This window comes from Sinocyclocheilus grahami, unplaced genomic scaffold (genome assembly GCF_001515645.1).
Source record: "Sinocyclocheilus grahami isolate Dianchi unplaced genomic scaffold, SAMN03320097.WGS_v1.1 scaffold18.1, whole genome shotgun sequence".
NCBI lineage: Eukaryota > Metazoa > Chordata > Actinopteri > Cypriniformes > Cyprinidae > Sinocyclocheilus > Sinocyclocheilus grahami.
The window spans coordinates 1,496,177-1,519,284 of NW_015505197.1; the positions used below are offsets into that span (position 1 = coordinate 1,496,177).

At 36.7% G+C, this 23,108-nt stretch overlaps 1 long non-coding RNA gene across 1 annotated transcript; it reads left to right on the forward strand.

The window, feature by feature from the left end:
* The first annotated feature begins 1,614 nt into the window (after positions 1 to 1,614).
* Positions 1,615 to 12,467, forward strand: LOC107553952 (uncharacterized). The gene is made up of 3 exons (XR_001605013.1): positions 1,615 to 1,625; positions 9,722 to 9,728; positions 12,373 to 12,467. It is a non-coding gene; the product is annotated as an uncharacterized lncRNA (long non-coding RNA).
* The last annotated feature ends 10,641 nt before the right edge of the window (positions 12,468 to 23,108 follow it).

A 23,108-nucleotide genomic window follows, 5' to 3' on the forward strand; every position in this document is an offset into this window, starting at 1 on the left:
TTGAACAGTGTTCGTACCCTCGCATCTCTCCTTCACACGTTCCACTATTTACCACCTGAGACTGTCACAGGATTGCGCTCGCGCTCCGTTCGTCTCACTGACACATTTTTTGAGCAGCTGATGTGTGATGATCTCTCCTTAGTACTCGTGGCCAGTAATGCTAAAGTTAAGTAGTTTTGCTTTTCTGTAGTTTGTTCCATCATTTGCCGATGGAGAGGAAAAGTTAAATACTATAGCATTTTATTTTATGAAAATTAGATAAAGAAGAGCACTGAAAGTGAAGTGATCTCACGCTCATAGAACATAAAACGTGCCAGGCTATATTTGCAGCTAATCTGATTAAAAAGCAGAATGAACTGATAAAACGTTAAAGCCGGGCTCACACTACAGGAGTTTTAAAATCCTAACCGATTATGAAATCTGGGTGCAGCACACACATAAGGAGAATCTTTGCAGATTATCTTCTCTCAAATCTTAAACATGCACACACTACAAGATTTGAACATCATGGCGCATCACACACTACAAGATATTATTAAGATTATCATGCCAGAGGGAGCGCCTCACGTGATCGCCTCGTGACCAGGGGCGTGTCTACGTGGTGGCCAGTGGTGGCACCGGCCCACCTGAAATCTGTCTGCCCCCCCCCCCACCAGATATCTTGCGATAGGCTTGTTTTTAGTAAATTTCTAACTGCATCTGGCAGTGGCGGATCCTGGCATGTGTAGGCAGCTGCCTATGGCCGCTTTCTTCTCTTCTTTGTACTTAATTTTAAGCGGTTTCTATAGCGTGATCTTAATGACAAATGTTGAGAGTGTATAATGTTACGCGATCTATGTAATGCGTGAGCAAGAATCTCACCGCAAGACTCCGCACGTGGATTCTTTCACTCATACAAAACTGGACGTGTGCTTTTAACTCTACATTGTTTTTTTTATTTCATGAATTGGCTCTGCTCTCGCTCAGATATTGCGTGTACACACTCAAACGTTGTCATCGCATCACTGAACACCAGAAGAGCTTTTTTTCTAATTCAGGTGAAGAGTAGCCTATAGGCTTTTCTTACTAAATGGAAGCAAACTGGTTATAGTCAGCCTTCTCTAGTTATTTAATTATTTAATACTTATTTTAGTTAAGTGCTTAAATTGTAAATATGCATTTATTAAATTATTTTATTTAGTGCATTTGTATTTTGTTGTTTTTGTAGGCTATACAAAAAAAGCGTACCAACCAGAAATAATCACTGACGGTGCTTCTGACATTAGTGAGGGTGCTCTAGTCTTAATGCACATTTTCACATATTTTGTCCCATCTATTGCTATAGTTATCACTGTCAATCACTACTACTTCGAGAGCGAATCCAGCATAAATATGCAGATGTCATTCCCGAAACTTTGCAACGTGAGTGTTGTCGAAAAACAAAGTTCTACATTTTAAATGGATTATTGCCTAAAGCTCGCAAAGATCGCTGCTTTTTTAACCACTAAAACGGTCACTCTTAGTTCATCGTGATCTCACAAAGTTCTGTTATGACCAATGAATCACACACTGTGCAATTAATATATTATTAACATCGTCGTGTAAACACTAAGCAGTTTCCTCTGTCTCCACTATCCAATGGAGCCGTACAGCAGCTGTTTTGCGGTCGCGCATTGGCTATTGTGAAAGTACTGACGTAATCATATAGCCGTCATCATCCCGATTTCAATCCTAAATATCAAACATGTTTGATATGATCGGGGCGGCCCCGATTTGTGTGCGAGTAGATCGGGAGGTGCAAGATTCGATCGGTGAACACCTCACATTATCAGATAATCCGCGCCGAACATCGGGAGCGATCAAGGGGCTTGACAAGATTTTTGCTCCGATTCTCGGGAGGGGGAAATCGGGGCTAAATCGGCCTAAAAATCCTGTAGTGTGAGCCAGGCTTAAGACAATAAACACAATAAATAAATAAAATGTATGAATGATGCAGTCACAGTGCTAATTGACATATTTACAGTACAGAAACTATCAAGTATATTTTCTACCTTATTCTGTGCAGGAAATTGATTGTTTGTAGTACTGTATAAAACAATCATAAAATTGCCATTAGGAAAAAATTATAGATTACAAATGATTGATTATTGTCCAGGAGTGTATTTGATTTCTTATAGCAAATTCAAAGTAAGAGATAAGAAAAATAATTCCTTGTAAATAATAATAATAATACATAAAATTATTATATTTGACATTTCTGTCCCTTCTGGTGTGACAAAATGTTAGCCTATACATTATACTTTTAAAGCTCTTTTTTAAAATATTGACTACATATGCCATGTCATGCCATAGCATCATTAAACTAGCATCTAACAATGGACAAAAGTGTCTTGTTTTGTTTTTTTCTCTCTAACCTATGGTTCTGTAAACATAAAGGCTGCTGTGTAATTTGCCCCCATGACTGAGCATTTAAAGAATTTAGGAGAAGCATTTAAATAATCCTGTGAATGCACTTAAAGAATGCAGAATCGAATTGTTAATTGAATCGAATCGAATTTAATTGTGAATCGAATCGAATGGAATCGTTCTGAATTTGCAAAAATCATTCTTGAATCGAATCGAAAACCTGTGAATCGATTCGCTGTCTACCCAAAGATTCACAGCCCTACTGTCTACCGTTAAGTAATGATTAAAGATATGAAACTGTAGATGTGAGAAGCATGCAAATAAATTAATAGATATAATGCTGGAAATTTTTCTTTAGCATTGGCTATAATGCGTTTCTGGCAGGTGCATTCCCTGTGTACGTTCACTGGCCATGACCTGTTATTGATATAAAATCTTTTGCATTTTATTGGTAAATGCTGCTTGAGGCTCTATATTGTGAAAGTGTGGTCTTGTATATTGCCTTGTAGCATGAAGCAATTCGTGAATTATCTATATGTGACCCTGGACCACAAACCCAGTCTTAATTCGCTTGGGAATATTTGTAGCAATAGCCAAAAAAACATTGTATGGGTCAAAATTATCGATTTTTCTTTTATGCCAAAAATCATTAGGATATTAAGTAAAGATCATGTTCCATGAAGATATTTTGTAAATTTCCTACCGTAAATATATTAAAACTAAATTTTTGATTAGTAATATGCATTGCTAAGAACTTCATATGGACAACTTTAAAGGCAATTTTCTCAGTATTTTGATTTTTTTTGCACCCTCAGATTCCAAATTTTCAAATAGTTGTATCTCAGCCAAATATTGTCATATCCTAACAAACCATACATCAATGGAAAACTTATTTATTCAGCTTTCATGTGATGTATAAATCTTGTGAAAAAAAAATTGACCCTTATGACTGGTTTTGTGGTCCAGGGTCACACATGTTTCCATTGCAACTTAATTTAGTGGTTTGCACTAATTTAAAGAGCACATGTATTAAGAATAAGATCTCTAAATTTAAGCTCGGCCCGTGTAGATTTAGCATTTGTTTCTTTAAAGGCCAGCCCTGGTGATGTCATGACAATTTAATCAAAACTTTTATTTTCATCTGAATATTCTTATAATGAATTATTCAAATGTGCTCCAAGAAGTTAAAGTTGATGATTGAAATCTCTGCATAAATTGTGGAAAATTCTGTTTAGAAATCGCACAGGCATTTTATTCATTATTCATGCAATTGTGCAACCTAAGAGGACCCCCCCCCCATTTTGCCATTTACTTTAGTACACTGGGGAAAAAAAGAGTAAAGTGAAACAGACTAGTATGTTGTTCTGGGGTTATACAGAAACATTCCAACTCCGAATCTTATCCTATCTTTGGAATCATAGTAATTTCACTTAGGAAATATAACTTTTTTCAATCTTAATGTCTGTTAAGGGTGTGTTTACACTTGTAGTGTGGTTCTCTTGGTTCTTTTGGTCCAGACCAAAAAAGTAAATGATACATTGATTTAGTTCTGATTTGCTTAATTCACATTGGCTACATTTACATGCAACCAAATAATCCGTTAGTAATCGGATTGATGGCTCCATCGGACTGAAGGGGTGGTGTAGACCTTTTCTAATCCGATCGAGAGGACATGTAAACACTTGATTTGATTGAAAACTGAAACTGGAAAGTACCGCGCATGTGCAATTACACAAAAATGGCATAATGACGTATATTGCATGGAACGAGCTGTTGTTCGTGTTTGTAGAATGAAGTGTCTTAAATGACTGTCATATTATTCTAAAATTCTCAGTCCTCAGTCCTCACTTTATACGCTCAACAACAGATGGCTTGTTTTGGCCACGGGAATGGGAGGTTTTACTGCTTGATAAAAATAAGCAGCACGACACAAAGCTTCATGTGCTTCTCGTCTCCTAATTAGGACCTCGAAATAGATAAATATTAAATCTGCTCACAAAGAAAAGAAGCAATAGTAGGAGAATAGTATGTGCAAACAGAGGGAAACTTTTTTTCCACATTTGTTATTTTTTTGTGCACTGCTAATGTGTTAAATCTCTCAGGACATAAATGCATCTCATCTAAGCTGCACTTTAAAAAAGGGAGATCATTAAAGACGTTACATCTCTCTGAGTAATTAGAATCCACATTGATTATTAAAACTGAACCATGATCAACTACTTCAGACAGACCCTTTTGATGTATAAAGAAGAGCTGGTCTTTGCATTGCTGTAAGCTGCTGTACAGCAGATCTTGTTGATGTCATAAAGTGATTGGGGAGCCTTAAGGGCATCGTCGTTTGAATTTAAAGCCGTCATTATGAATTGCTAACTAAAAATGATTTTGTAAAAAAAATTACATTTGTATACATAGTAAATCTGAGATGCTCAGATGTGAAAATGTTTTGTGAAAGCACATGTGGAAATGGTAGATGATTGAGCAGTGACTCTAGTTGTGATTGACTAATCTGTGAATGTCCATTTGAACAACAAAATGTCTTGCTGTATGTCTGAGATAATAAGATGTTTTTAAAAAACTTAACGTGTCAAAAGAACAAGACCCTCATTATTTGTCATCTGGATAGATAGCGACCTTTAGTCTTTAAAACGTCTTTCAAAACTTGTGAGTCTCACGTCAAAACTTTAATGATGCTAACTTTCCAGTGAGACCATTAGGTAGCCAGGAAATGAACCAAAATGACAATCCATAGCAGGAAGCATTCTTACTATGACGTCAATTAGAGGTCAACCGATAATGGGTTTTTCACTGGCCGATATGTTTGAGTAAATGATTATTGCAGGGTACAAGATAGTAATAGTAGTAGTAGCCTAATTCAGAGTAATAATACATGGCTCAAAACTTAAGCACCTTCTCAAAACAGTTCTCAGCATGCTTTTTGTTTATGTTTGCTGACAGACACCAGTGATTCCCACAGACTGCAAATGCTAATTCATTCTACACCAGCAGGAGATGCTGTTGGAGCGGAGATATAGCGGTTTCCCCGGTAACGGCTGTAATCTAATAAGCACTGTGACTGCACTCACAAACGCTAACGTTACTTTATCAGGCATTACAGGAAAGACGAAATGAAAATGACACCGAAGCTTTTCTGAAGACGGTCGGTTCTTTTCAAAGATACATTCATATGAAAACACCCGCGCTGCATTTTAATTTTGAAACGTGCAGTGATCAGTTTATTCAACGAGGTAATAACTCAATGTATGGGAAACGCTGGACACTGCTATAAGTCAAATGGCCAAGTGATAACATAAATAAAAGAGTTTACACATATTACACAGCCTGCTGCTGATAACTGCTTAAGAGTGCACTGTCCACGAGCGATGACATCGTGGATGCTATTGTCGGACCTACAGACACATTTCACGAGGAAAGTTAACGTGCACGTTATAATCAGCCCAGAAGTTTCGTCTGAACTGCATGTGTTTCTACTTTCACATGCAAATGACTTGTTGCACTTATGAATATGATAACTTTCCGGGATCAATTCTATTAGGGTAAAATGTAATTACGCTTTCGAAACGGTCTGTTTTGCCCTGCCATCATTAGCTGAAACTGTGTGTGAACAAGAAGCGGCTGCAAAGTGTGAGTTGCTCCGTCTCTCATGCAGCCAGAGAGAGATTCTCCCCTCCGGCATTCCGCAACAATGCTTAGCTGCCCGCAGATGCGCCTACCTATAAATCGGCCTAATTTGCAGCACAATCGGCCGATGCCGATTAATTTAAAAAATGGCAAAAATCGGCTGGCCGATCAATCGGTCGACCTCTAACGTCAATAGATCAAATGTATAATTAGATTTGTTATTCACAGAGTGGTAGCTGAGAAGTTAATTTAAGCATTTATGAAATAATCCAGGCTGGCCAAACATTTGGTACATTTTCCTGTTTTGACTCCATTTGTGGTTTTTAAAGGGGTCATATGATGCGATTTCAATTTTTCCTTTCTCTTTGGAATGTTACAAGCTCTTGGTGCATAAAGAAGATCTGTAAAGTTGCAAAGACTAAAGTCTCAAATCCAAAGAGATATTCTTTATAAAAGTTAAGAGTCAACCACGCCTACCTAAAATGGCTCGTTCTAACACACCCCCACGTCAACGTCACGATGTGGGAAGATTTGCATAATGCCGCCCAAATGTTCACGCAAAGAAAGAAGGCATAACTTATATTCTCGCTGTAGTATTGTTGTTTCCGCCACCGCCACCGCCGCCATGTCGTGAAGGCGCTGTGTGTTTCATTGTGAAAGCGAAACTACTTTGTTTGGGCTTCCAAAAGAGGATGATATCCGCTTCATCATGCCTGGAGCTGATCCGTGCTGGTCGCTGAGGAAATACATCAACTTCACGCTGTGGATCGCCGGATCGGCTTTCACCGGGGACAAAGCGGAGTCCAGCCCGGGGTCGCCACATGTGGTTGCCGCAAGCCTGCCCGCCGCTGCTCACTCAAGCCGGCCTCCGCTCACTCTAGGCCGCCGGCCGCTGCTCAATCTAGCTGCGGCCTCCGCTCACTCTAGCCCGCCGTGTGTGACGCTGTTTCATTGTGAAAGTGAAACTACTTTGTTTGGCCTTCCAAAAGAGGACACGACTAGAAATCAGTGGTTAAGTTGTATTTACAACACTGTTCCAGAACAGTTCAACCCAAATATTCAGATGTGTCCAGCGCATTTTATGGAGGACTGTTTCTTGATCCTGGTAGAGTAGACTACAATGCTGGCTGTTCTGACTCGCCGACTGTAAGTGCGTTTTTATATTTAAAGAATTTGCCACTGACGATTCAAACGCGAGTTTTGAGCCGTGTAGAGTAGCGTTTGTAGTTTGTAATTTCTCTGATCACAAATGCAGACATGGTTTTATGTTTACACAGCGCGATGCAATGCAATACGTAAAAAGACAGTATAAGTCATTATAGTCCGTAATTATGTCCACACTGAATGCAACAAATGCCTCGTTTATAATGGCTTTTAATGTTTTTGTCTCGTCGTGCCGGGACAAGGCATCACAATATGGTAAGGGGCGTAACATTTCCGTCACATGCTTGAGGTATTCGGCCAATCACAATGCACTGGATAGCTGGCCAATCAGAGCACACCTCGCTTTTCAGACCGATGAGCTTTGTAAAAATCGACGCTTTTCAGAAAGGCGGGGGATAGAGGAGAAACAATGTACGACTGTCCTGCAAAATTCAGCTCCAACCCTAATCAAACACACCTGAAGCAACTAATTAGGGTCTTCAGGATCACTTAAAAATTAAAGGCAGGTGTCTTTGATTAGAGTTGGAGCTAAACTTTGCAGGACAGTCGATCGCCAGGAGCAGGGTTGGGCACCCCTGATGTATAGTATGTGGAAAATAATGTGTTTTTTGAACCTTAAACCACATAAACATATTTCATTGCACCAAATACACAAAATAATGTTCTTTTTAGCAACATCATATGACCCCTTTAAATAACTTCCTGGAGTCTTCCAGATGATTATGCACATCCAGATGGTCTATATTCATCTGTGTTGGGTTTCTCGAGGAGGATTGCAAAGAGAGACACATAAGAAACGAAAATCGGTATGAGAAATATTTGTCATTGTCATGCATCATTACAAAGTAGATCCATTGCCCCTCTCCGAAAAATGTTTTATTCCCACTGAAATTTAATCCTTGCATATGAATAAAAGTGAAGAAAACATTGTTTCCTTGGAAAAGAAAAATTATTTTTTCCACTACTGTGAGTGTTATAAAAATGTATAGCTTTAAATAGTTCAAATACCTCAAATTAGTGAAACCGCTTTAATATTTAGCTATAAGAAACAAAAAAAAATGATTCTGCGTAACCTGTAAATACAGACATTTGATCCCTCTGTCTAAGTTTGTTCTCAATATAAATACAAACATTTGATCCCTCTGTCTAAGTTTGTTCTCAATATTTATAATAATTTATTTCAGTGTACTTATAATTACCAAACTTTCTGTAGCTAGTTTTGGGGTCCTTGAAGTATTAATGCGTGATGATATTGCAGCTGCTCCCTCTGCCAAATACAGGCCTCAACCCATTTACATTCTTTTCTTCTTGTTCTTGTCCTTGTTCTACTTCTTCATCTTTTTAAAATTGCATTGACATTTTAAGAGAGCATTTCTATGGGAGACATGCAGTTTATGCAATAACAGGTCAGTGCAGTTATTGAGTGGGTTAACATTGAAGCTCGCTATAGAGTTTTTATTTCACGTAATTGTGACATTATATCTCACAAATAAGGCTTTTTTTTTTAGAATATTCAATTGTTCGATAAATTTGACTTACGTATTCTCATAAATTCAGCTTTATATCTTATAATTGCAACTTTCTTGTAATTGTGACTTTTTTCTTGTAATTGCGACTTTATATCTCACAATTACAAATTTTTCTAACAAATACTATTTTATGTATGTAGCTGCAAATCATACCTTGCAATTTATGTCTTAACTATCTCAAAATTGTCAAAATTCAAGGGTACTACTACAACATGTAATTTATGTTGTAGAAGAAAAATAGTCACTACTCTTAAAGTAATATTTGACCTTATTTTAGTCGTATATCTGTTACTCATCTCTAGGGTTAGGTACCGTTCACATTTTAACCGGTACGGTACCGGTATCGGTACCTGAATTTCGCTGCCGGTACCCAACGGTACCTTTTTTCGGTACTTTACTCTCTGTGTAATTACAAAAACATTTATTTCAGTGAAAAAATAAGTCCAGAAGTCTCAATTTCAACATTTTGAACAATAGGGCCCTACAAACTTTTTCTTTCTTTTTTTCGCCAGAAATTCTTGTTTTAATTTTTCTGAAAATCAAATGAAGGCATTAAACATTTATTTTAAATCAAATGAAAATTTAAGGAAGAAAAACTATTCCTTTAAAGCATTTTTAATAGGCTAATAATTGTATTATTTTTTTCTACAATTAAGTGATTAATCTGGTTGTAATATTTATATTTATCATTTAATTGTTTTATTTAAATTTGATAGAAAATTTAATATTTTAAGATATAGTAATATATCTTAAAAGTAATATCAAAAGTAATACAAGAGTAATATATTTCTTTTACATGTTTGGCACTGATGATGCAAACAACAGTATAGTGCACCTAGTGACTAAACATCTTGAGAATCCTAAGGCCTATGCCAGACTGTTGTTTGTAGATTTTACTTCAGCCTTTAACACTCTGCAGCCTCATGTTCTCTTGAAAACACTGCAGCGGATGAATGTCAACCCCTTTATTATTAAGTGGTTCCACTCATTCTGACTAATCGTAGTCAGCAGGTCAGGGTGAATTGGACGTTGTCTAAACCTTTGACCATCAACACTAGTTCCCCAGTACTGTTCACACTGTACACTAATGAATGCACATGTAGTACTGCTAACAATTACATGATTAAGTTCTCTGATGATACAGCTATCCTGGGTCTCATATTAGATACATCAGATTCCGTTGCACATAAACATGAGGTTCAGAACTTTGTTCAGTGGTGCGACAAGCATGCTCTCATCATCAACACTAAGAAAACAGTGGAGATGGTGTTTGATCCCAAATCCATTGGAGACCACTTACCAGTGGCCATCAATGACCAGAACATAGCCCAGGTTGATTCCTACAGATATCTGGGCACACACATTGATAAACTGACATGGAGTGTTCAGGTAGAAAACATCTGTACTAAGGTTCAACAGCGACTACACTTTCTACGTAGGCTGAGGGTCTTTGGTGTTAACCAGAGAGTGTTGCTTTTCTTCTATCATGCTGTAATTGAGAGCCTCAATTAATAATTTAATCTTATTATTATGATGATTACAGGTGTGTTGTATGATGGGTAGTGTGCAACTGGTTGGTTGATGGCAGTTTGTGATGTGTTGTAGGTATTGTGTGTGTGTATGTATTGTATTATGTTACTTATTTAAGCAGCAATCACTGGATTGTATGTGTCCAAGACAAATTTCCTTCGGGACAATAAAAATCGAATCAAATCTAAACCGTACTTTTATTTTGACAGGTTGCCATGAAGCTACTGTGTGTATACAGTATGATGATGCTAGTTTTCTCAAATTAAATGGTAAAATTCTCGCGAAGTGACTCTCACAGCAGCTCTGGAGATTACATTTTTGTGTTCATGCCGTCATATAGTGAGACGCAGAGGCCGAAAATCACCGCGAGTGTCACGCGTGCTTCAGTATTTATATAGTAAACAAAACCGCGTTTCCGCCATTCATACATACAGAGGCAAGCGGAACATGCAGGATTCATATTTAAACCATCTTTTTGCATTCTAATATTCACAGACACTACACGTGTGCGGTAGAACTGAAGAGACGCTGTGTGAGATGCGGCTTGTGCTAACACTTCAGGTGTGAGTCAGACAGCAAGACGAGATGGCAAAATGTTGTTTTCTGCAATTTATTGCACTTAACTCTTTTTAACGTCAAGCAATTCTCTGCTATATGCGTCGAACTAAAACTTTGACCTTTTTGCAACGTTTTGATTTAAGTAGCCTATTATTAAAATTATGATATCGCACGCCGTTGCGATATGCATATTGCGATATTTACATTTGCGATATTTCAATAATTTCAATATATCGTGCAGCCCTAGTGGCTACTTTTGATTTATTCGTCCAAAATTGACGAATTCCGTGGCATTCCGCGCTATAGAGTAAATTACGATTTTATGAATGGACTCTGCGATCCCGTCCGCGTTTTCGCAGAAACCATATGGCCCTAGAAATGTAACCACACTTCACAACATTTCAGCTTGCCCTGTGTGTTGTTTGAACGAATTGCAGGGGTGACCTCACGTCACAGGGTTTCTCTTTCTCTCTCTGTAGCATATGCGCCCAGATGCATTCTCAGGTACCGAAATTTGGCACCGATTGATTTAACGTGAATCGGTAATCTGTAGTACCGACGCAATTCAGTCAGTACCCTTAAAAGTACAGAGTTCGCTACCCAGCCCTACTCATCTCTTCTGGTTTCAGGACTGCAAACTGAACCACTAATTGAGCTTTACTCATTTAAGGAGAGCTGGCGAAATAGAGATAGAGGAAGTCTAGAATATATTTTTGATGCTTGCACACACGCTTGTATTGATGCCTGGGCGTTAGCATGTCTACCTACACATGTGGCCTGTGATAAAACTGAGTCATTCATCACTGTCTTCTTGGAATTTAATCTCTGTCGTAACCCCTGTATTCCCTCTTCAGGCTGACGGGACCTGAAAGCATAAAAACAGAGGGATATTTTAACTTCTCAATAATAGACTGTTGTGTGCAGTCCTTGACATTAACGTCCATAACATAAATGTCTGACAGCAATTGAAAATTACACAGTAAGGCTTTATCAAAGCTGATGCACTTCTGAGAACACCAGAACACTTGATGACCTCATACTAAGAAAAAACTAAATATAATATATGAATTAAATCTGTACATACAAACAAAAATGAATGAGAAACAGAGCCTACTTTTTTCCATTACGTATGTTTATCTACGTTTGAAAGGAGAACGATCACATGATTCCTGCCGTCTTCTTTCCTTCTTTCTTTCCTGAAAGTCGCTCTTCATTTGCATAAAGTTGAAGGATTCTGAACTTTGTCACGTCGCTGGACACGCCCCATCCGTCGCCAATGGCCGCTGTCGTAATTGCCGCCGGAAATCGTCAGCTCTCCATTGAAATGAATGGGATCGTGTCGCTTTGTCGCTTGTTGTGTGAATGGGGCTTTAGGAGCAAATTTTATAAATATCCACATGCAGAAGTGTACAGCTGTATATTTTTTTCTGAAATATCTCAGTAAGATAATCAGTACTTTTGGATGAGAAATTCTGATCACACATTTTTTACTATTTTTCATACCACTGTTTAAATAAAATGTTCACATTGCTCTGTTAGTGTGGTTAAAGGAATAGTTAACCCAAAGTGAATGGGTGCCATCAGACTGAGAGTCCAAACGGCTCATAAATCAGAATAATCCACAAGCAATCCACATGACTGCAGTCCATTAATTAACATCTTGTAAAGTGAAAAAATGTGTGTTTGAAATTCATCAAGCTGTTTTAAACTTCAAGCCATTGCTCCCAGTAAAATATGAGCCTTCTATTCACAATATTGCTTTTTAAAGTAAAAAAGTAATATAGTCTTAATCAGGAGAGAAATATGCACAGATCAAGCACTGTTTACAAGCGTAAACAGTCCAAAACATGTTCGTGGATTTTGAGAGTACAACGGGATAGACTTTTTCTTGGGAGAAATCATTATTAAGGATTATTTACCCATATTTTTGCCAGAAGTGTAGGATTGATGTTAAAATGCCTTAATGATGGTTTTGCTTCTTACAAACACAGTTTTTTACTTCACAATACATGAGTTGATGGACTGGAGTCGTATGGATTACTTGTGGATAATTGTGATTATTTATTTATTTTTGGTGAGCAAGTGATGATTTCTCCAAATTTGTTCAGATGAAAAAACAAACTCATCTGCATCTTGGATGGACCGAGGGTGAGTAAATTTTCATCAAAATTCCATTTTTGGGTGAACTATTCCTTTAATCTATTTCAGATAAAGCAGCTGTTTCACTCTCACAGCAGTCTGCAAACTAATAAAGTTTCTGCGGCAGAGTCGCCTTCTAGAAACCAACATCGCAACATTGAAGTGAATTGCTATTACACTGAACAAAAAACAAAAATTATTTACTTAATATTTCTTTTGCAAGTTTTTGCACACATTTTTTTTAAGTAAATTTAAGTATACAAGTAAGTCAAATCTACTTAACTAAGTTATGAAAAATTAACAAACAGAATAAGTAAATTTAACTTGGCCAGTTAGAGTTTGTGGAGTAATTTCTGCTTAATCATTTGAAGTGTACTCTGCAATTTTCAAGTACATTTTACTCAATCATTGTTTGTAAACTTTACTCTAGCAATGTAGCACTGAAAAAAGCCATGCTATTAAAGCTTATGGTTCACTTAGTAACATCTAAGTAAACATGGCAGTAGTAGACAGCTTGTTACACTTTCTAAGATGATGTCTATACAATAAAGTTAATACATAAATGAACACAGAGACCCTAAATACTTGGTACACTATGACAATACACAATGACAGTAACAACCAGTGGATAGCTTTTGACTATGAATAGCTCATTTATGAACCCCAGATGTAAAAAAAAAGCAAGTTACTAAATCTAACAACAAAAGCAGCCATAAATGCAACTCAAAAACAGTGAAAAATTCAACCTTATTAATTATTCATGCCCCACTGCATGATAGGAACACTAGTAGCATTACTTTGATACTCAAAGAATCATTGTAAACATAACAAACAATTCCAAGTAAAATACTTAAGTTCAAACTTTAATTTCTATAAGCTTTAATTGAGTACTTGTATAGAATTTACTATTTTTTTTAATTCTTGTCTGAACTAAATGATTTAATGTAGAAATTACCTTTGTTTTTTCGTAGTATTTACTTCATCACAGAATCATTTTTATTAGTGTAGGGTGCATAGAGCTACAATAGGCATCAGTTTTTGACCAATGTGGACTAGACCTTTTTGTCGTTTAGCTAAAGGTGTGACTATACAAGACAATGGGCTAAAGAAAGAAGTGAAGACACAATAACTAACCTTCATTCGAGTTTGAGCAAATGCAATCTGTTGTAGTTGAGCTGAGGTACGACTTCATTTCTGAGTTCATTCCCACAGTGTCACTTTAATTAACCTTTTCTGTTCTCATTTTCTGAGAGGCTTTGCAATATTAAAATTAACCTCTCTGGAAATAAGAGACTGTGCACATATTAATGAACTAATCAATGTGACATCATCAAGCATCTGTTTAGAAAGCAGAGCATGGAGACGTTGTACTTCTCATAACCTGACACAAATTTTTAAAGCTGCAATTTAGTTTGTATGGCAGTGTCATTAAATGTTTTATTAATTTTAGTATTACTTACATTTAATGTGATTAAAAGCAGATTAAACTAATTAATTTGTGCAATATATAAAAAAGCACTCCAAAGGTTGCTTGTAGGATAGAAATATAACTCTTCTTTCATTAAGTCTGAATATTAAAAAAGAAAGTTTGCCGTCTGCTTTAAATGTTGTGTTACCATATCAACTGTCAGTATATAACCACATCCCCCTCTTTTGTCTATCTTTCACTTTGATTTCTCGCCAAGCTCTAACTTTTAATGGTAACTGAACCAGATGACTGTGGTTGTTCAGTCATGAGATTTACCCACTGTTTCACCTTGATTTCGTTTATTTACTAAAACCACACAACCATTCATTTTTGTTAAAGGGGTCATATGATGCGATTTAAAAATGTTTCCGATTTAAAAATGTTTCCTTTCTCTTTGAAGTGTTACAAGCTCTTGGTGCATAAAGAAGATCTGTAAAGTTGCAAAGACTAAAGTCTCAAATCCAAAGAGATATTCTTTATAAAAGTTAAGAGTCAGCCACGCCTACCTAAAACAGCTCGTTCTAACACGCCCCCATATATCTACGTCACTATTTGGGCGGTATTATGCAACTCTTCACGCAAAGAAAGAAGGCGTAACTTTTATTCTCACTGTAGTATTGTTGCCACCGCCCCATGTTGTGGAGGCGCTGTGTGCTTCGTTGTGAAAGCAAAACTACTTTGTTTGGCCTTCCATGAGTTCATTCCCACAGTGTCACTTTAATTAACCTTTTCTGTTCTCATTTTCTGAGAGGCTTTGCAATATTAAAATTAACCTCTCTGGAAATAAGAGACTGTGCACATATTAATGAACTAATCAATGTGACATCATCAAGCATCTGTTTAGAAAGCAGAGCATGGAGACGTTGTACTTCTCATAACCTGACACAAATTTTTAAAGCTGCAATTTAGTTTGTATGGCAGTGTCATTAAATGTTTTATTAATTTTAGTATTACTTACATTTAATGTGATTAAAAGCAGATTAAACTAATTAATTTGTGCAATATATAAAAAAGCACTCCAAAGGTTGCTTGTAGGATAGAAATATAACTCTTCTTTCATTAAGTCTGAATATTAAAAAAGAAAGTTTGCCGTCTGCTTTAAATGTTGTGTTACCATATCAACTGTCAGTATATAACCACATCCCCCTCTTTTGTCTATCTTTCACTTTGATTTCTCGCCAAGCTCTAACTTTTAATGGTAACTGAACCAGATGACTGTGGTTGTTCAGTCATGAGATTTACCCACTGTTTCACCTTGATTTCGTTTATTTACTAAAACCACACAACCATTCATTTTTGTTAAAGGGGTCATATGATGCGATTTAAAAATGTTTCCGATTTAAAAATGTTTCCTTTCTCTTTGAAGTGTTACAAGCTCTTGGTGCATAAAGAAGATCTGTAAAGTTGCAAAGACTAAAGTCTCAAATCCAAAGAGATATTCTTTATAAAAGTTAAGAGTCAGCCACGCCTACCTAAAACAGCTCGTTCTAACACGCCCCCATATATCTACGTCACTATTTGGGCGGTATTATGCAACTCTTCACGCAAAGAAAGAAGGCGTAACTTTTATTCTCACTGTAGTATTGTTGCCACCGCCCCATGTTGTGGAGGCGCTGTGTGCTTCGTTGTGAAAGCAAAACTACTTTGTTTGGCCTTCCAAAAGAGAACGATCTCGCTTCATCATGCCTGGAGCTGATCTGTGCTGGTCGCTGAGGAAATACTTAAACTTCGCGCTGTCGATCGCCGGATCAGCTTTCACCGTGGACGAAGCGGAGTCCAGCCTGGGGTCGTCACATGTGGTTTCTGCAGGCATCACAATATGGTAAGGGATGTAACATTTCCGTCACACGCTTGAGGAATTCGGCCAATCACAACGCACTGGATAGCTGGCCAATCAACCGATGAGCTTTGTAAAAATCTACGCCTTTCAGAAAGGCAGAGCATAGAGGAGAAATAATGTACAGTATGTGGAAAATAATGTGCTTTTTTGAACCTTAAACCGCATAAATACATTTCATTACACCAAATACACAAAATAATGTTCTTTTTATCAGCATCATATGACCCCTTTAACAATCTGAACACCAAAGAGAGCCTATAAACTCCAAAAAGGCCCATTCATTTTTAATTCACTCAATTTTCTTTTCTTTTTGTAGTATTTGGAAGCACCTGTCTAATTGGCCATTATTAAATTTACTGCTGTGGTGTTTAGCTCTGAGTAATAGTATCATGAGTCATACAGTGCAGGGGTTGACTGTTGTCTTTCCAAGGCCAAGTGGAAGCATTTAAAGAAGCGTTGGACAAAGGAAATTTAAGAAAAATAAATTTTGTTCTGCCCTCTTTAACTTATACCTTGTCATTGGTGGCCTTACAAACTGCAAAAAAAAGTTGTCATAATGATTTAATTCAGGGTTAAGGCCCGTTCACACCAAGAATGATAACTTTATTAGTATCCACATGGACGATATTGTCTGTTTATTCTAAGCGCATGCTTATCTGCCGCTTTAAATTCTCGAGCTAGTTATAGCAGGATTGATTCTGAATGGGTGCAATGTTTTTATCATTCATCAGCTGGAAAAAATCGTTCTGAAAGTGATTTCAATTATATTGCTTCTCTGTGTCTTTATCGTTATAGCTGTGCTGTGAACTATATACTTTTTAAAAAATATATTTTTTAAACCATATCTTTATCGTTATCTTTAGAATTATCGTCCTTGGTGTGAACAGGCCTTTACTCATTCCTATTCCTTCCTGTGGAGTTCAGTTCCAACTGTGCTGCAAAATAACTGGCGGCTAATTTCAAGTAAACCCAGAGACCTTGGTTAGTCTGTTCAGGTGCATTTAATTAGTGGAACTAAACTCTGCAGAAAAGTGACTCTCCTCTCTCAACCCTAATTTAATCCACTGGTTCTCAATTCTAGTCCTGGGGTCCGTTCTTTGTACCTCGCTCAATACATCTGATATGATTTGACAGATGCCGGATATTGTAATTGTGAATCAGTTGATCGCTGGCTAATTTGTTTCTTCAAACAAGTTTGTAGATTTGATTAAAATATCTGGATTAAGTTTTCTGAGATTACTACAGGTTCTCTCGTGTTCATTAGAAAGGGCAGATTTATTGACACTTGAAACCATGATCAGCAATGCAGCGATTGGCTGCAAGATAGCAACGTGATGACATCTTATAATTAAGCTTGAGGAAGCAAAATGACATTAAAGTCCTAGCTAATAGATTAATCTAATGTGTAACTTTGTTACACGATGCCCAATTTTTATTTTTCAGTATTTTAGTATTTGTACAGTCTTTACACTTTTCAGTGTCAAAAGTATTGTAATTAGCAATTCATTTAATTTTACCTTTGAAGTGGATTTGCTACACATGACATCATTAATTAAAGTTTCTTAATCCCGTAAGACATAAATGACTATTCATATTAATTTCATATCATAAAAGCATTTTGAGATTTGAGAAGTGGTCTGTATCTCCTGCTCTGCATCAAGCCACCTGCATAATAACTGTCACCATTCAAATTAATGTACGTCTCAGACTAATTGTATGTGATATATGTATGACTCCAATAAAATTGAGATAATTATTCCTTCACGAAGTAAAACTGGCCATGTCTATTATTACAGATTACACAACATTTTAATTATTCTCAAATTAATTTTCATCTTTTTTTGAATTATGATCTTTTTTTGAATTATTTATGAAATTATTTTCCCCGATTCAGTAGGGGCACACTTGTAAATAAATGGCAGTGGCTGGGCCGATTCCGCGTCTGCGATGCTTCACGACATCACGACAGAAAGACAAGCATGTTTAATTTTTTTTCCTTCGTCCATGACAAGTTCTGTCACATTGGTGACGTTGACCAATAGCAGTACAGAAGCTCTTTAATACACCGGTTTCAAACATGGCAAAACGAAAGAGAGATGATGGTGCTGCTAGGTGGAATTGTGAGATGGAGGAAAGGTTCGTGGAGCTGTGGCAACCTGTATGATGTGTCATCGAGGGACTACCACGACAGAACAAAGAAAGAAAAATGCTGGCGAACTATAGCAGAAGCGCTTCAGCAATGTTTATACTCTTGTTTTCTGAAGTCAGTCACTAGTTCTGCCTTCTCGATGACATCACGTGCATCATTAAAGACGGCACTCGATGAATGGTTGGGAAGCAACGTGTAGTCTGACATGCTTCTTGTCCACGACAAGATTTTAGGAGTCAAAATCGTGTAATCTGACACAGCGACTATCGTGACCGACAAAAATATTGTGTAGTCTGAACCCGGCATAAGAGAGACATACAAAATGTGCACAGCTGTACTGTAGGTCCCCAGGACTAGAATTGAGAACCACTTTAATCAATGTTTTTTTTTTTTTTACTGTATTAATCAACAGAGTTTTTTTTTAGCAGAGAACTTGTCTTGTCTACATTTGTACTTGAGTTTTTATCAGTTAGCAGGCTCTTTATCCGAAATACACCTATTATGGGGAGATATTTGCTAGTTTGCTGTTTGAATGCCTTAGATTGATTTATTGACATGAGAAACAATTACTGTCTGAATGGTGTTAATGTCTGCAGGGTTTGACACAACACATTCTTGCCTTATCTGAAGAACTGTCTCGATCATTTTCATGCTGAAGGAACAAAGAGTGAAAAATTTAAGGGGGTCTGAATACTTTCCGTACCCACTGTAAACAGTCCCGTTCTCCTATGGGAGCCTTGTTGTGACATTTATAAGAATGAACATCAGACTGTTATTCAGGAAGCAGAGAGAACACAATGCAACAGTTCTTCATAAATTGCATTGCTCCTCTGTAGCTCCTGTGCTGCCCACAATAAGCCACATTGATGTGTCTTTAATTGATGGGCAAGCATTAATCTGAGAATGATGGGAATTGCACCTGGGCAGGATGAGGGGACTGGGGTTAATTGATTTTAGGGGGCAGTTAGATAATTCCTGGCTTCTCTCTTCGGCGCTGACATTCAAGGGCCATGATTTTCAGCATTGAGTGAAAGAGTGATTCAGACCCTTTGTTCGAACTCGCCATATAGATCTGAATAAGATTGTGCCAAACGCCAAAACGGATTGTATAAATAGTAATGAAATTGTGATGGGTCTGAGCAATGTTTTAGTTCATACTTACGGTACGGTCTTAATTAGTAGAATTTACAACGGATTTCATCACTGATGAAGTAACTCAAATGAGTGGTAAAACATCCTTCAACAGTCCAGTTGCTATGGAAGTATGACTTCCGTGTGTCAGCCCGCTGAATTGGGCTACTTTTTCATCGTTGCCGTGGCTTGTTTTTCAACTCTTTTGGTTAAAGTGACCCCACTAATGTGATATATAACCTCCAGAATGCGATTGGGCTAGTTTTGAGAAGCAATTGCGCAGATTTTGTTATGAAAACCTGGCAACCCTGTTCGTATTGTTCTTTTGCAGGGTCAGTTCAGAACCATGATCTGTTCACACTGGAAATCTGATATTGGCCACATTTAAAACAACAATTTGAACCGCTATACAAAAAAAATCGGATCTGAGCAAAATCGGAATTGAGCACTAAGGCAGTGTGAACGTAGCCTATGTCTGTCGGTCGATCTATGGAGAAATGGCAAAGAATGACAAGAAATAAAGTTGCAATTCCTTGTTTTTAAAGCATATTTTAATAAGTTGCTGTTAGTTAAATTCTATCAATTGGTTCTACCAAACAAAAAACTGAGAAAAAATACCCATGCATATAGAGTACTCGGACATATAGTAATTGCTACTGTTAAATTATATAATTTTTTTTAGTGTCCTTTTGATTTATTATACCAACTGTACACACCGTTTAATTATTTAAATAAATAATACAAATTTTATTATTTGTCTTTGATACAACTCCAAATGTGGTTTCTCCGAAGAAACAAATGATATTTTCACATGTAAATCATGCAGGTTCCTGCTGCAAGTGAAAATGTCATTAGCCACCTTTTTGGTATCTTGGCAGCTTATTACAGGAATGTTAAACAAGTCAATTATGCACAGATTTCCATTACTGCCTAAATGGCTCTTTCTGACTCTTGTCTGAATATCTGCATATATGACAGATTCTTTTTGATTTGTAATCAGCAGTTTCCTCCTTTGTTCTCTCTCGGAGACCTGGTTAATCATATCATCTGAGTTGCTGGTCATATCTTAGATGAAATCTTCTGATGAGAGCTATTTTATTCAGAACTATGAAAATACTCTGTGCTTTGAGTGACCGTTATTTTAGCAAGAGAGCCTCATCAGCAGGTGAGCATGGTTCAGATGCTTCAGCTAGCCTATACTGTCATGAAAATTTGTGAGTGCAATGCATGTCATTGCTGACATGGTGCAGCAGATGCAATTATTTGCAAATTGGGATTTAAATTTTCCTGTTTGATTAAGTAATTAAAGTGAGTGATACTTAACATAGGCACTCACACACATCCACCTACACTTTCACACGCACACACAAAACCTACACACATGGGTTTTAATTATGAATTCTGCAGGAGTCAGTCTAATGGCCACTGCCTTTGAATCTCATCCAATTATTTTTCTTTCCTTTATATTCCATTTAGCTAATTGCATATGTTTCACATTGGCTCTTTATTTTTCCTTTCTGATTTCTGTCACCTTTTATACTAAGTGTAAAACCCTTTCTGAGTTTTTAAAATCAATTCTTATATGTTGAAAAATTAAAGTAAAATTAAGGGTTGCTGCCATTAGTTGTCTTTTATAAGCACTGAAAGTGTTGGTGTTGAATGCTAAAGCAGTGGTTTTGATTTGTTAAACCTAAAAAAAAACTGTTTCTGTATCTACAGTACTTGGTAAGTCTGTTTTTCACCCAAAGTACTCGATTTTACAATTCTTTTTAGTTTAAAAGTGATTCTTCATTTTCTTTTAATGGTGGCAAGGGTACATTAGCATTTAGACTGATTACCATTGCTGGAGGCAATTCTTACGAAAGCGGTTGCAAAATCTCAATGCATCATTTTCCTTGATATATATTTTAAAACTTATTTCAACAGTTGGACATTGAAGAATAAAGCCAAAATTTGTATGCGAGACAAATGTGTGTGCGTATATTTCGAAGATAGGATTTTCAGACCTCAAAATGTTTTGTGCTCAAACATTTATTATCAATATTGAAATCAGTATTTGCTGCTTAATATTGCTGTGGAAACCTTGTTACATTTTTTCAGTATTATTTGTTGAATAGAAAGTTCAGCATTTATTTGAAGTCCTTACTGTAAAAAGTATATATTTTTTTTAAATCCTGCAAACCCTACTGATCCTAACTTTTGAACAGTAGTGTATTTGTCATCTTTAAATATTTTAACGTTTTGACGTACTGATCTTTATATGAATGATTATGTAAAATATATTAAAGGGGTCATATGATGCTTTTTTTAAAGATCATTATTTTGTGTATTTGGTGTAACAGAATATGTTGACATGCTTTAATGTTCAAAAAACACATTATTTTTCAAGATATGGGGCTTTTACATCATTTCATATAGTTCAGGGGTTGGCTGTCCCTGATATAGTTAATCAATATCACAAGAAGAGTGCTGTTTCCTTCAAAAATCAGCATGATTTCAAACGTGATATTGATTTTATACAACTCCAAAGATGAATTTCATTTGCTTGAATGATGTCAAATGTCTTATAATTGACTGATTAAATATAAGAATTTGACTCAAATGATAATGCACACTTTTAGAAAAAATGGCTTTAAGGTAAAAATGACCATAAAAGGTAAAAATCGATTTAAACTTATTGGAAAATAATCATTTCTGTCACTGCTGTGAATTGACCACCACACAGAATATGAAGAATATAAAACATTTTTAGGAGTCAGCTGTCCACTGTAGTCCTTAAATTATCAGCACAGTAACACTCAAATTATTGTTATTGATAAAATATCAAGATATAATTTTGTCAATATCGCACACCCCTAGCTGCCAGCCGTTCGGTGCAACTGGCAGAGCTGAATGTAAAATTTAACACCGCATACACCATCCTAACCCTCGCCAAAGAAGAGCTTAACTTTAGGTTGTTTACAAAAGAAATCTGTCAGTGTTCTTTTCATTTTCTCTCTTCTTCAGCCCTTTCTTTTTCTCACGGTAGTTAGCGTAAAGCAGTCACAGAGATTGACAGCTAACATTAACCAATACAAAATCTGCATTAAAGTTAAGAATGTAAGGATAAAATCTGTTAATATATAATTTGTAGTTGTGATGCTCATACATTTTTGGTGAGTGCTCCTAAATTTTTGCTGGCGCTCCTAACTTTTTGAAGTTGGGAGCGCCAGTGCTACCAAGTAAAAAAGTTAATTTCGAGCCCTGAAATTAAAAGATTTTTAGTAGTAAACCAAACAAAGACTGGATGTTAAAAAAATTTAACTGGATTGGGGTGGTGATTGCAAGCTTTCATGGCTAGAATATGGTTCCTGCCCCTAGCTTATCTCTGCTGCATTTCATACTAAATTTTGGGCTGAACAAGAACTAGGGATATGTATTCAGACTGGACCATCTGAGACCAAACCTTCATGAAATTTGGTTGACTAATTCACCTGATTCAACATGATCTATAGCAGTTTGCCCAACCACTTCTTGAAGCCGGCCCACCAGCTACGCACCACCTCCCAAGCCATAAAATAATAGTCCCTACCTATA